We start from the raw sequence: 8235 nt of genomic DNA, 5'->3' as shown, positions 1-8235 counted from the left end.
AGCTGCTCAGGAGGCTGGGCTCTGGGAAGAAGGAGTGAAGCCGTGGCCCATGCCGCAGGCCCCAGAGCCCTCCAGAGGCCCCCCGGGACCCCCATCGCTGTCACGGCCGGGCCCAGGACGCCCGCTCTTCTGCGTAAACAACGGGGGCGCTTGGTGAGGGTCAGGGCTAGACGGGTCCTTACAGGTGCATCCTCGGCTGGGCCCCTTCCTCCTGTCACAGGGGAAACTGAGCCTCACAGCGAGTAAGTAGTGTGGCCCCGGCCACTGAGCACCTCGGCCACGCCAGGCCCGGACCCAGACTCCAGACTCCTACACTGGCCGGCTCATCTGCTCTTGGTTCCCCACCATACTGTGCAAGTCCCTCCTTGGGCCCCCCCAGCCCGGGCTGGGGAGCTTGAGGGGAGAAAGGGCCCATTCCCTGTGGTGGCTCTGGCCGTCCCTATAGTGTCTTCCCTGCCCCAAAGGAACGTGTGCCCCGGATGCTCCCCAGGCCCCTGCGCGGGCAGGCGGTGAGCCGTGTATATATTGTACATACTCAGTGCCTCAGTCCAGCTTCCTTCCTCTGCTTCCCCACGCGGCCAAGTCCTTGCCAAAGCGGCCTGCCCCCACCCACAGTGCTCCACCGCCCTGCCCAGGGCCTTCTGGCCCCGAGCCCCAGGGGCCAGTGGGCAGCAAGCAGGAGCTGGGTTTGCCTTATTTTGCTCATTGGATTCAAGTTCTCGTTTGCATCGTTCTCCTCTGGCCTCTGTCAGATTCCAGGGCTGGGGGGAAGGACAGATTTCTGCAGCTATTTTCATACATCCCCTTACATACACATAGTGGGGCGGGGCCGCTGCGCCCCCACCCCAGCCCCCAGCCCCTGCCCGTGCCTGGGTGAGCGTCTCTTGCATGTTTCCTTTGCCATGGTGGGAGATCGTCTGACTGGACCCCACCCCCACCTGGGTCTCCAGGAGCGTGGACTGGTGGGGGTGTTTGTTTAAAAAGACATTTTATTATAATAAAGTCTATTTTCACAAAATCTACTCTGGACTCTAAATGGGCAAAGGCCGTCTTGGAGGGGGGTGGGGCATACTGGGATTTGGAACCTGGAAATTACGTCCAAAGGGTGATGGGCCAAAAGCTGATCCACACTAGGTAGTCTGGAGCTTCTCTCCCTCTCTCCCTCCCTCCCTCTGGAGCTCAGAGTTGGACTCACCTTTGTGAGACCCAGAGCCCGATAAAGTCCCAAGGCCTCTGCCTCCGGGCCAGGGCTCGGAGATGGAGCCCCTCGAGTCGCCTCAGCATTGGGTGGACATCCTGGGAGGACACACAAGCTTCAGTGTGCATCCTGTGGGCCTGGCGTGCACCCCCAATGACGGTGAGACTGAGGTGTGGCCCCGCTAAGTGCCAGCCTGGGTGACCAAGGAGCTACCTTTATCTGCCTCCCCCAACCGAGGGCAGTCTGTGAGGAGTCATAGGAACACGTCCTGGGACCCAGTCCCAGGCAGGCAAAACGCAGCACTGAGCAGATCCCAATAGTCTTCATCTCCAGGCCAGCATCTACCGGTGGAGCCTCTGCTCCTGCCTTGGTGCCAGGTAGAGTCCCGTGGCCCCAGTTGAGTGCCCGCCAGCCAGCATCACTCGTGGCTAATTGCAGCAGTGGCTCAAGCTGAGAGTCCAGCTCAGCAGAAGACAGACCACAGCAGTGTGGGCCTTGGTCCCAGCCCTACGCGACACTGGTCTGGGTGGACTGTGCATTCCATGTATGATCCAGCATTGCAGCACTGGTGGCCGTGGACTGCGTGTCTAGCCTGCCCCGGCTCAGGGGCTGGCTTGTAGGGATGCACCACCCCGTTTTGGATGTTTCCTTCATTCATTCTGAGCAGCATACCAGCTGCAGATTTAGGACAAATCTGAGCTCAGGGCATTGGCAGGCGGGGCGGGGGTGGGGGTGGGAGGCAGTGACTGTGCACTGCTAGCAGACTCAGGACTCCAGTGAGCGTTAACCTGGCAGACGTGTCCACAGACTCAGAGAAACTAAATGGATTGCTTAGAATTTCTGGAAGGACAGTCACAAACCAAATCAGATTACAAAGACTGGAAAAAATAGGTAATTCTTGAATGTACAGATGATGTCATATACCGACAACTGTCAAAGAACTCTCAGGAGACCATGACCTCACCTAAGGAACAAAGTAAAATACTGGAAAGCACCCTCCTAGGATACGACATTTCCAAATGCTCAGACGGAGACTTAGAAACAGAACTTCAGAGAACACAGAAAAATGATCTAACACCTGCACAGAGAGACTTGACACAGAGATGGAGTTAATTTTTCAAAAATCGAACAAGGGGGAGGGAGGGAGGGAGGAAGGAAGGAAGGGAATATCATATTCTTAGAATTGTATCTATGAAGTATGTTGAATCTGTTAACAGCTAGTTAAAATTTAGAAATCCTAAATAATAAAAACAAAACAAAACAAACATCCTTCAACTGAAAAGTACATTCAAGGGGCCGGCGCCGTGGCCCACTTGGTTAATCCTCCTCCTGTGGCACCGGCATCCCATATGGGCGCTGGGTTCTAGTCCCAGCTGTTCCTCTTCCAGTCCAGCTCTCTGCTATGGCCCAGGAGGGCAGTGGAGGATGGCCCAAGTGCTTGGGCCCCTGCACCCACATGGGAGACCAGGAGGAAGCACCTGGCTCCTGGCTTTGGGATGGCGCAGCACTGGCCGTAGCAGCCATTTGGGGAGTGAACCAACAGAAGGAAGACCTTTCTCTGTCTCTCTCTCTCTCTCACTGTCTATAACTCTACCTGTCAAAATTTTTTAAAAAAGTACATTAAGAGAAATTCAAAGACATCAATGAAATAGTTCGAATAGAAGAAATAATCGTGACAGCAGAGAAAGAGAAGATATCTGAGTAGCTGGGGTCCGAGAGGATTGAGAATGCCGTAGGAGGGGAAAGCATGTTCAAAGATAATGACTAAAAACTTTCCAAACTTCGAGGGAGATGTAACTCTCCAGGTACAGGGAGATCAGAGGTCACCAGGCAGGCTCGGCTCAGTCAAGTCTACCCCAAAGCATGTTGGGATCACACTCTCCAAGATTCAAGATCAAGAAAGGATTCTCAAAACTGCAAGAAAAAAGAAACAAATAACACATACAGGAGTTCCAGGTCATCTGACTGCAGACTTCTCAGTAGAAACCTCCTAGGCCAGGAGGGAGTGGGATGGGACTGTCACAGCACTGGAGGAAAAGACGAATAACAGCCAACAATACTGCATCCCGCAAAGCTCTCCTTCAGATAGGAGGGAGACAACAAAAGCTGCTTTGCCTGAAACAGAGGTTAATACCCGTCTTTCAGGATCTCCAAGTGTAGCAGAGGGCTTACCAGTGTTACTAGGTGCAAACAGTAATACAGCAACAGCTTCCAAGTGCTGAAGAAAAAGAAATTTGGCCTTGAATTCTATATTTACCCAAATTATTAGTGCCGCTACCCAAGTGTCCCTCAGGAGGAGTGCTCACCCGTAAACGCCACCTGTGTCGTTCGTGGTGTGGATGCCCTGCAGTTTGCTTACCCATTCGCCTACTGGAGAACAGTTTCTGCTACATAAAACACCATTACGGGGCTGGCGCTGTGATGCAGTAGGTTAATCTTCTGCCTGCGACGCTGGTGTCCCATGTGGGCTCTGGTTCTTGTTCTGGCTGCTCCTCTTCCAATCCAGCTCTATGCTAATGCCTGGGAAAGCAGCAGAAGATGGTCCAAGTGCTTGGGCCCCTGCACCCACATGGGAGATGAGGAAGAGGCTCTTGGCACCTGGCTTCAGATCAGTGCGTCTCTGCCGTTGCAGCCATTTGGGGAGTGAATCAGAGGAAGGCGCTCTCTCTCTCTCTCTCTCTCTCTGTAACTCTACCTCTCAAATAAATAAATAAATAATATTAAAAAAAAAAAACCGCCACTATGTGCTTGTACTACAAAGAGAAACAACTTTCTTGACAGGCGTTCAGCTTGTTTGCAATCTTGTGGTGGTTGCGGATGAGGCTGAAACGGCCGTGACGCTTTCCCAGTGCATCTGAAGACGAGTCGCTACCTGGAAGAAGAACTGCTTGGGCAGGACATTTTGGAGTTTGCCTGACATTGCCAAATTGCCACTCCATAGCAAGGAGCCAATCTATATTTATGTTTTTTTTCACACCTTGACTGGCATTGGGTTCATTAATTTTATAAAATCTTAATTACTCTGATTGGTAAGAGTGAAATTTAATTCTTTTACTCTCAGTTTAATATTTCTTATCTTTAGTGTAGTTTGTGGAACACTGACTCATGGAAACTTAACTCCCTGGCCCCAATAATTACGACTATAAACGGGGATAATCAGAGAACCATTAAGCATTTCGACTTCTCCCATAAGCAACTTAATTTGCCAGAACTTTTACAGCACTACCCTAAACAAAGTTAGAAACCGTCACCTGAAACTAACAAAGCTTTGACTATTCACTCTTTTTTTTTTTAAGATTTATTTATTTATTTGAAAGAGTTACACAGAGACAGAAGGAGAGGCAGAGAGAGAGAGAGAGAGAGGGGGAGGGAGAGAAAGAGAGAGGGAGAGAGAGAGATATTCCATCTTCTGGTTCACTCCCCAATTGGCTGCAGTGGTTGGAGCCATGCCAATCTGAAGCCAGGAGACAGGAGCTTTCTCTGGGTCTCCTATGAGGATGCAAGGGCCCAAGGACTTGGGCCATCTTCTATTGCTTTCCCAGGCCTTAGCAGAGAGCTGGATCAGAAGTAGAGCAGCCAGGACCTGAACCAGCACCCATATGGGATGCCAGCACTGCAGGTGGAGGCTTTACCCACTAAGCCAAAGTGCTGGCTCCTGAATATTCTCTCTTTTTAAAAAATTATATCTCTGTCAAGTAAAGAGGAGAGTCTTTACAGAATAGCGGGCTGAAAGTATATACAACGCCCCATCAATTTATATATATATATTTTTTTTCTTGGTGGTGTATTCTATTCTATAATTTGTTATTATTTTTTTCCAATTTATATTTTTAAAAAGAAATGCTTAGGGAAAAAAACTACCAAGAAATGAGCCAATTCACCCTTCGTGGGTAAAACAGTGTTTTGGTGGAGGGTACAAAAGGAGCCAAGTAAACGGAACAATACAGTGTGTTACTCGGGTTGCAAACTCCATGCATCCAATAAGTAATTAATTACTGTGTCCTCACTACCCAGAACAGCACTGGTAAGCAGTGGATTCCCAGCAAAAATGTTTGGAGTGGATGAGTGAACGTGGATGGGAAGACTCAATATCACACAGCTGTCACTGTCAACAAATCTTCTCATGGAAACAGACAAGCATTCAAAAATTCTGAGGAAAGTGTAAATATGTTAGAATGTTGAAACTTCTTTTGAAAAGGAAGAATGAGAAAGAGAACTTATCTTACCAGAAATCAAAACATGTTAGGAAATGATAGTCATTAGAGTGATAAGATATTGACACAGGAATAGACAGATAGCAGATCAGTAGAATAGAACAATCTAGAAACATAAAATTTATGGAGAGTGACAAAGGCATTATCTCAATTCAGTAGGAAAATGACAGATTATTCAATTAAAGGCACTGGAACAACTTGGAACAACTGGTTATCCATTTGGAAAAAAAAAAGGTAAATGCTATTCTCTCTCTAATAACTGTTACAAATCAGAAAAAGTGACAACTCAAGAGAGAAATGGACAAAACTAAACCCAGGAAAGCTATGGAAGACCAGACTCATAGAATGACAATTGCTTTAAATAGCACCCTGACCTTAACCTTAAGAATCAACCCTTACGGCATTCTAGTCTGGCTGAAAAGCCCATGAAAGCATTTCAGGCATGGAAAGCAAAGACACTGTGACAAAAAAAAAAAAAAAAATGTCCTACATGAAGGATCTCTGTAAGAGACACCCCAGTGGAAAGAAGTGGCCATCAAAGAAGAATGTACTTTTCTCTGAAGGGGGGAGAGAACTTCCACTTTGCATATGGCCTTGTATAAATACTGATGGAGATTGTGGATTCAAAGGCTTCCATAGACTTGGAAACTCACATCTAGACCTCAGGCGATCACTGACGTCATACATAAGAGTGTTAATTGTCAAATTAGCAACAGGAGTCACTGTGCACTTGCTTCCCATGCAGGACCTCTGTCCTCAATGAGCTGCATTATGAAAATTAACTGTAAAACTGGTTCTCAATCAGTTTGTGTGTGTGTGTGTGTGTGTGTGCAATTATTGAAATCTTTACTTAGAACAGAGTTGGTCTTCTGTGTACAAAGTTAATTGAAAATGAATGGAGAATGGGACTGGGAATGGGAGAGGGAGGAGGTGGTGGGATGGGATTTGGGGTGGGAGGGCTGATATGGTGGTGGGAAGAACCACTATATTCCTCAAGTTGTACTTATGAAATTTGTACTCATTAAATAAAAGGTTTCTTTGGGAAAAAAATAAAAAGACAATCTTATAATTAATCGAGACATGAACATCGAGACAATAATATGATGACATCTTTTGTCTATAAGATCTCTACAGTTTTAGACACAGTTTGGCAATAGCCACCTGTTAAAAATTTAAGTGCACAACACCTGCGGCCCTTTGCTCATTCTTTATCCTGGCGGCCCCCTGGCCCAGTGCGGTGTCATTCACATTTCCCTTGTATCCTGTCATTCAAAGACTATTTATTTATATTTATTTGAAAGACAGAGTGGCACAGAGACAGAGATCTCATCCATCTGCTAGTTCATTGTGCATCCCTCAGGTGCCTGCAGAAGCCAGGAACTCCATCCGAGTTTCACCCATGGGTGGCAGGGGTCCGAGCCCTGGAGCCATCCTCTGCTGCCTCCCAGGGTGCACGTTAGTGTGAAGCTGGGCTGGAGTGGAGGTGGGACTCAAGCCCAGTCACTCCGACTGGACTGTGGGAGACCTGCTCCGCTGTGCCACAGCACCTTCCCCTGCATTGCTTCTAACAGTGAATGAAATGGGAAAATGTCAACCTCCAGCAACAGAATCATGTTCCCATAGTAGCCCAGCTAAACAGCATCAATATGCTACAATTTATTTATTTATTATTTAGAGTTAGTGAGAAAGGTCTTCCTTCCGTTGGTTCACCCCCCAAATGACCGCTTTGGCCGGCGCGCTGCACTGATGATGCGAAGTCAGGAGCCAGGTGCTTCCTACTGGTCTCCCATGGGGTGCAGGGCCCAAGCACCTGGGCCATCCTCCACTGCACTCCCGGGCCACAGCAGAGAGCTGGCCTGGAAGAGGGGCAACCGAGACTAGAACCGGCGCCTACATGGGATTCTGGCACCACAGGCGGAGGGTTAGCCAAGTGAGCCATGGCGCCGGCCCCCATATGCTACAATTTACAAAGTGAAGGGAAGGTGTTTGCCTCAGCAATGCTGGTTCCCAGTGCCATGCCCCTCATCGAAGTGCCTGAGTTTGAAATCCAGCTCGAGCGCCTGACCTGGCTGCCTGTAACGCAGACCTGAAACACTGTGGCTTATGTAGCTGAGCCCCTGCCACCTACGTGGGAGACCTGGATTGAGTTCCTGGCTCCCAGCATTGGTCAGGCCCAGCCACAGCCACAGCCACTGTGGGCATTTGGGAGTGAACTAGCAGATTGGGGGCCACGTCTGTCTCTTTGTTCCTCAAATTAAGAAAAAAAAAGAAAGTGAAATTATTCTCTAAGGGGTTGGTACTGTGGTGTAGCAGGAAAAGCCACCATCTGTGGTGCTGGTATCCCATATGGGCACTGGTTCGAGTCCTGGCTCCTACACTTCCAATCCAGCCGCCTGCTAATGTGCCTGGGAAAGCAGTAAAAGATGGCCCAAGTGCCTGGGTCCTTGAAGAAGCTCTTGGCTCCTGGCTTTGGACTGGCCCAGATCTGGCCATTGTGGCCATCTGGAGAATGAACTATCAGTTGGAGGATCTCTCTCTCTGTCTCTCCTTCTCTCTCTGCAACTCTGCCTTTCAAGTAAATAAAATTTTTTAAAATAAAGTTAAATTGTTCTCTAAGTAGTACCTGATAGACTGCAAGATATGTTGTTGAGTGAAAGAAGCACATTGCAGAACAATCTGGATAACATGACATCACATATGGAAAAACAGAAAAAAAGAATATTTCCCACAGATCCACAGATATGATGAACGTACAGCAAAAGGTTTGGAAAGAAAAACCCAAAATTGACAACAGTGGAGGGGAAGAGGGCTGGAATTGAGGAT

The sequence above is a fragment of the Oryctolagus cuniculus genome, chromosome 17 (assembly GCF_051225735.1).
Source record: "Oryctolagus cuniculus isolate XC-2025 breed Fujian yellow rabbit chromosome 17, ASM5122573v1, whole genome shotgun sequence".
NCBI classification, from domain to species: Eukaryota; Metazoa; Chordata; class Mammalia; order Lagomorpha; family Leporidae; genus Oryctolagus; species Oryctolagus cuniculus.
This window is presented reverse-complemented; position numbering follows the sequence as displayed.